This window comes from Lactuca serriola, chromosome 4, assembly GCF_051521515.1.
Source record: "Lactuca serriola cultivar US96UC23 chromosome 4, Lser_US96UC23_V15, whole genome shotgun sequence".
In the NCBI taxonomy this organism is placed as follows: Eukaryota; Viridiplantae; Streptophyta; class Magnoliopsida; order Asterales; family Asteraceae; genus Lactuca; species Lactuca serriola.
Genome location: NC_136411.1, coordinates 63,100,765 through 63,108,437, shown reverse-complemented (window position 1 = coordinate 63,108,437; position 7,673 = coordinate 63,100,765).

Below are 7,673 nucleotides of genomic sequence, written 5' to 3'. Positions count from 1 at the left end.
AGAGGAAGGTGAAGGTTTTGCGGAACAAATAGTTAACTTTGGTAAAGGTGTTGTGGGAGCGCCGTAGAGGGTCCGAGTGGATGTGGGAGCCAGAGGCGGAAATGCGAAAACCCTATCCAGGGTTGTTCACCGCAATAGACTTCGAGGACTAAGTCTAGTTCAAGTGGGGGAGAATTGTAATGCCCCGATTCCCAAGTATCAAATTATGGTTATAAGTTCTCATGATTTCAAGGTCTACTCAATGAGTTTGTTGCCTGACTCGCCGAGTAGCAACGGGTTGGTCCACGTGTTTAAGTGATCTACTCGCCGAGTCCAAGAAGGGACTCGACGGGTAGGAGATTGAGGATGAAACCCTAATTCTAGGGTTTTGCACCCTATTTAACGGTCTTTAACTTTCCTCCTCAGCCTCCCTTATTGTTGGGCTATGATCATAACATCAATCATATGGTGTTCATGCAACCCTAATTGCTTGGATCTAGTTTTTATACTTTGAACATGCAATAAACTTCCAAGACTTACAAACCCTAGATCTAGCATACAATAATCGAATTAACATATGAATTAGGGTTTAGATCTTACCTTGATTGTTATGTAGCAATAACAATCTCAATTCCTCCTTGTAATTGACTTCTGAAAGCTTAGTGTCACAAGTGTCACACATCTAATGGCTCACAAACACCAAGAGCAAGAGAATGACTTAGGAGAAGAGAAGAGGCACCCAAAAAAAACGTATAGAAACCCTAAGGAATCAGATAGCCACGTTTTTGGTGCCCTAGGGGTCCTTAAATATGTGAGGCTATTAGGGTTTTGAACTAAGAAACCATAATCTGACTGCTTAAGCCCTAAGCAGCCCATGGACTCCCTCCTTAGAGGCCTTGGACGATATCTAAAGGGTTTCCCCATAGAATTCATCCATTTCATCCTCTATGGAGTTCATTAGCCCAATATTCAACTATCACACAAATTGACAGTTCCAGTCCCCTTTATTTAATTAATGTCTTTTAGTCACAAAATTAATTTCCTAATTAATTATTGACTAATACTAATTAAACAATATGATTTCTCCTTTAATATATTATTCATATAATATATTAATATATCATAATTAATCTCTCTCTCCATAAATCATCCTATCAAGTTGCTTTGGTGAAGGCAACCCAAAAGGACCATGCTCTCAATCAGGTCAAGTACATACCAAAATAGTTATGGACTTAGACACTAATCCAACAGTCTCCCACTTGGATAAGTCTAATAACTATTATGCGTATGACTTTAGATCCTTATTAGCAATCGTAGCTTTCAAAAGCCGCTGTCAACTCTGATCTTATCAGAAACGCGTCCTTTAGATAAGGGATCATATATTCCTCCATTCTAGATATCGTATAGACATGAGACATGGATTGAAATCATTCTCTCAGTCTATGTGTTGTTTCCCGATTTCCGATTTACAACGACTGACAAATTGAACAAATCAAATTAGTCTTGACCCGGCCGAGCACTTGCGTTTGTCATCACTAAATCATCGAAGGGCCCACATATATCGCTTTTATCCCACTTTGGGTAAAAGGAACTGTGACAACCCAAATGTTTTATCTTGTACGATTGGTCAATAATATCAATGTTTAATTCGATTTCCGTTATCTTTTAACGTAATTCAAGGGTTCGTTTAAGTGTTCTAAGCGAGAGTACAACCGGGAATTAGTTTAGGAATGAGTCAACACGTCATATAGAAGCAAAATCGGGCCATACACTCTCATGAGAGGTGTGTACGGCAGCACACACGGGTATGCGGCCGCACACCCGTCCCCCAGCCACACACTTCCCTCTATATACAGGGGAGGACCCCTTCATTCACTCTTTTCCCTCTTTGGTTGCACTCTACTTCTCTCTCTACTTTCTCTCTCTAGAAAAATCCTTCAAGAACACTCCAGGGGCCTAAAAAACGTGAAGTACTCCATCATTCAGCTTGTCATCTGGTAAGAAACCTTGATCTAAGCTCAAAACCCTTCATTGTTCTTCATGTTCTTCATCACCTGAAGGTGTACGGACGCACACCTCCATATGGTGTCCGTAATGCCCGTACACACCCCAAAGACCCTCCAAAGTGAGAGTTTGACCCCCTATATTCGATTTTAGACTTGGTTCGAACCTTGAAACACCTAAAAATCAACTTTTGGAGCTGAAATGAGGAGTGTACGGCTGCACACTCCTGAGTATAGCCGCACACACTCTGTAGGGCCGCACACTCCTGTGTGCAGCCACACACACTTCCTGGTCGCACTCCCTGGCTGCACACACCTGAAATATGTGATTTTGTGACCATACACCTCCCTCACTTGATCATTTATGGATTCAACACTTAGTTCTAGTGTTTCCAATTCTTTAGGGTGTTTTTCCATCATGGTTTGTCATGGAATACTTAATCCAATACATATATGTGTAATATATGTTAATAAGGTCCACTGGCATACAAAACATCAGTTGACACTCGGCGCTCATAACCAACTATACATTCGGATCCTACGATAAATCGTGAGTTCATACCCCTACGCTTTTTCCGAGTTTTTCATGTTTTCAGGGGGGAAATACAAGCCACACATCAAGGTTTTCATAACTTAAAAACTGATGCAATTATAGGATTGTGAGATTTCAGGGGGGAAACTCATGTTTTCAGGGGGGAAATACTCTACACCGTTACAAACGATTTTAAACTCGAGAAACAACCGAACAACACGTAAATTGGTTAATATAGGATTGTGAGATTTATCTTCGATATGCCCCTCGGGGTACCAATAAATCCTCGCCTTTAGTATAACCAGAGTATCTTGGAGGGAGAGCACAAAATTTGTGACTAGATCTATTCGGGACTGACAATCCGACACCTAAACTGCTAGCTACAGTTAGGTGGGCACGCCTGGGGTGACAAGTTTTGTAACGTACGACGTTTGAAGAAACGTTAAGGAGGTTCATTGGTCACATTAGTATGGTTATACGAACTCACAATAGTATCAACTAACCTTTTGTTTATGGGATTTCTTTCTTCAATAGTTTTATTTTAAGTAATAAAACTACTTACATACTGGTGGTAACACAGGTTTTCAAACAAAACATTTCATTACTTACTGGTGGGTAGCCAGGGTTTCAAACAGAACATACATTACATACTGGTAGTAGCCAGGGTTTACAATCGGAAACATCCTTTCACAGTAGTCAACTAACATGTAAGAAAATATTGGAATTTTATCGGAAAGCATGCATACATATTTCAAAACCTGATAACAACGATTTTCGATACAAATGACATTTTACTTATAATGAAAAGAAATCATTTGTACAAACTCGGTGACTAGTTTTCAATACAAAAACATGCTTATGAACTCACCAGTTTTATGCTGATACATTTTCAAAATCGCTTGTATTCTCAGGACAACGTTAGACAGGTACCTCGCCAACTTTTGGAGAAGACGGAGCATATTGAAGTCTCGTATTTACCTTTTTGCTTATACGGATGTATATAAACTATGTTTTCAATGATTTCAAACAGTTGTAAATATTCATATGGCAATGTAATGGTTGTGTTTACTATGATTACTATGTACAATGGTTGTGATACTACGTATGACGTCACCCGCCCCCAGACGTTTCCGCCGTTATTTTCCTGACAGTTCAGGGGTGTGACAGGAACGGATAAACTTCATCTCAATGCTCACTTGTACTTACTCACCGAATTACACACAACAATATGTTTTATAACACCAAGTTACTGTTGCGTTTACATATTATCAATGTGCAACTGATTCGCAATATACAACTCACACATCTCGGTTTCAAGAATATAAGATATTATCGTCTCACCAATCACTCGTGATAAAATCCATGAAGCGATCCAAGTGAGCGTGGGTTTAATCCAATACTCTAATCTTTAGCAGCACTCATGAACCCTGCAACAAACTTTTGCTATGTCTAAAACACTTTAGACAATCTACAGTCAGATTCATGACAGTCTTCTTTCATACCTACTTCCAAAGAATGAGCGACTGTGGAGGGTTTGAATAATCTTATTATTTGGGAAGTCAAAACATGCAAAGTGAAACATAAGAATAATACTAATCCTATATGGTCCCAAACCTTTGAGAATAAATAAAACATTTTATTTAATCACCATATTGATTACTCATTATTTGTTGTTTCGAGTAATCAACTTATTACTTGAATTATAACAACAATTGTCCCATGCTCTTAGCATGCACACTTTGTTTACCTATGGTCCTTACTATGTGAAATAGATCAAATGAACACATTTCCAATGATGCTCATTTCACATTTCTTAATCCATTAGTGTAAGAATACAAAATTCTCGCCACTACTAGAATATGTTAGATTCTAACATTTTATGCAACGGTCCTTTCGTAATATCACATCGCCAAAGTCACCAAGACTTTGCCAATGAAATTACAAAGTGTTCTATTGGAGATTGTCACAAGACAGTTCCATAGTCATGAAGTCTCACATTCAAAGTACATTCCTTTGAACATCCTTCTTACATAAAAGTTTCTAATCTAAACATTGATTCTCGATATCCAACTCCCAATATGGAAACATTTCCATATTTTCCATATGACAACTCATTCTAAATAGAATCTTATCTATTCATAATAATGTCAATATGGTCCATCCATGACTATACTTCCAACTGTCCATAAGCGACCTGTAACGCCCCATTTCTGGTATGTTGCTTCTGTGGCATTTATTTAGAAGTTTTCGGGAGGGACTCGGCGAGTCTATGGCCCGACTCGCCGAGTAGGGACGAGGTTTCGAGCACGTTTTAGCCGACGACTCGGAGAGTCCATATTCGGGACTCAGTGAGTCTGCCTGCCAGGTAGAAACCCTAAATCCCCAGGTTTGCACCCTATTTAAACCACCTTATGAGCCCCAAAATCGTCCCCTTCACCCTCAGAGCACCATTTAGCAAACCCTAATCATTTCCTTGAGTTATTGAGCTTTTCTTGTGTGAATCTTGAAGTTTTGAAGAGAAGAAGGAGGCTAGATCCAAAGGAGAAGAAGAAGATCCAAAGTCTTGCACCCATTTCAGAGTTTATTGAGGTATTAACTGAATCCCTTCTGTTTCTATGATTGATTTCTCTTTAACAAGCATATTTAGCCTCTTTTAGCCATTTCTTATCTTTTTCTTAGTAGAGAGATCACATTAGATTGATTAGCCTTCGGATCTAGCCATGTTTCAGTTCCAAAATCGTAGATCTATCACCTTTATGGAGCCATTTTGCATGAAAACCCTAGATCTACTCTTCCAAGTGCCTTTTTAGCCTTTATATCCCTTTTCACGAGTATGTACACGTAAATTTGGAAACTTTACGTGGTAAATCAGCCTTAGAAACTCAGATCTGTAAATTGTGTGCGGTGGTTTTGATCAGAATCGAGTTTTTAGGATCTGCATGCATGTGACTCCGCGAGTCGTTCTTCGGACTCGGCGAGTCCGGTCGCGAGTCCCCGATCTCTACCCTTTGAGTGATTCCGAGTGGAGGCCAGTGAGCAGTAGGGTAGACTCAGTGAGTCGAAGGGTAGACTCAGTAATGGTGGGACTCGACGAGTTGTTCATACAACTCGGCGAGTCCAAGACAATCTTCTTAGATCGAAGAACAACTCGTCGAGTTGTTCATATGACTCAGCGAGTCAGATGCAGATTGTCTGAGTTTTTGAATCGAGAGGGTACTCGTCAAGTCGATGCCATGCTCGACAAGTAGCCACGAGTAGGGTTGAGAAGTAAGACTAGGGACTCGGCGAGTTGGCGGCCCAACTCGGCGAGTCAGGTCAATTGTAGATTGACTTTGACCGGGAGAGTTGACTTTGACCAGGGGTAAAAGAGTCATTTTACCCAATGCAGTGATTAGCATCTGATTGAGTGTGTTGTGGAATTGTAGCCGGGGAGATACCGGAGCAGCAGCAGTTAGTTTCCAGAGCCATACACACAGCAGCCAGTTCACGAGGTGAGTTTCCTTCTAGTAGGAACGGATCTAAGGCCTCAATGCCGGCCCGTTCAGTTAGCTGTAGTTTCAGGACTTCGGTCCAATGCAGTAGTTAGTATGTTTGACGCCTCCGTGGCTCAGACAGGATTTATGTGTTTATGCTAGTTGATATGTTACGTTATGCTGTGTTCAGTCAGTCAGCTTCGGACTTTGGTCTGATGTAGGGGACAAGGTCCCAGGCAGCCAGCTTCGGACTTCATTCCGATGTAGGGGACAAGGTCCCAGTTAGTCAGCTTCGGACTTCGGTCCGATGTAGGGGACAAGGTCCCAGTCAGTCAGCTTCGGACTTCGGTCCGATGTAGGGGACAAGGTCCCAGTCAGTCAGCTTCGGACTTCGGTCCGATGTAGGGGACAAGGTCCCAGTCAGTCAGCTTCGGACTTCGGTCCGATGTAGGGGACAAGGTCCCAGTCAGTCAGCTTCGGACTTAGGTCCGATGTAGGGGACAAGGTCCCAGTCAGTCAGCTTTGGACTTCGGTTCGATGGAGGGGGCAAGGCCCAGTATGTGTTTTATATGTTATTGCATGGTATGTGGTAGTTTGGGGGAGCTCACTAAGCTTCGTGCTTACAGTTTCAGTTTTGGTTTCAGGTACTTCCGCAAGCAAAGGGAAGAGCTCGGGATGATGGCATCGCACACACCACATCTTCAGTTTTTGTCCTGGGAGTTGATTCAGTTTTCTTGTTATGTTTGGATACATTGTGATACAGTTTTCCTCACAGTATTTTATCGTGGTTTTTGAAACATGCAACGTATGGTTTTATTATGTGATACTTAGTTCCATGGTTCTGTTATAATAAAAGTCGAAATTTTTGGGTCGTTTCAAGTTGGTATCAGAGCCTTGGTTTGAGGGATTCGGATATACCTTCGGGTGTATCCGAACTTAAACAAAGGAAAAGATAAAAAGATTTTCAAAAAGGAAAAAAAAATGTTTTCAAATAGAATTTTGAAAAGCACTTAGAGAGAAAAGAATTTTTGAAACAAGATAAGGGTGTGGTGCATGCGATCAGCCGAGCTCAAGTAAGTACTCCCAAATTACCCATACAAGTTTTATTATTATGATTAGTTGTTCCAGTTTCAGTAGAACGGCATGCTAGTATAGGACTAAGGATCTAGGAGGATGCCTTATGTGCTTGCTATATGTGTTTCAGCTTTATGAGAATTGCATGCTAGTATTGAGTAGACAGCAGTAGGATAGCCTGTTTAGGTTATGCCTGGTAGCGTGAGCTTAGCATTGTATGCTAGTACAGTTTCCCGTAGTGAGAGTAGATTTGCTTGAGTAGTTTCCTATGTCCGAATGCTGCTTGCTTCGTGCTTTGTAGAACTCTTGGTGATGAGAGTTAGCCGTTAGATGAATGCGCCACGTCACATGTGATCAGGGTTGAATAATCTCAGAGTATTGGATTTGGCCCTATTGCGCAGCTCTCGTTTGAGTCTAACCGTTGTAGGGACGAGTCTTTTACTCGAAGGATTATCCGAGCCTCATCACATGTGATGGTATTCAGGTGATGGCTAATTAGCATTACAAGGAGGCCTTCGGTAGCTGAGGACTAGTTTGAGTGGAGTCAGAGATTTCCCTAGGGCAAGCCTAGGATGAGAGTAGCAGAGATCAGTAGTAGTAGAAGTGACTTGG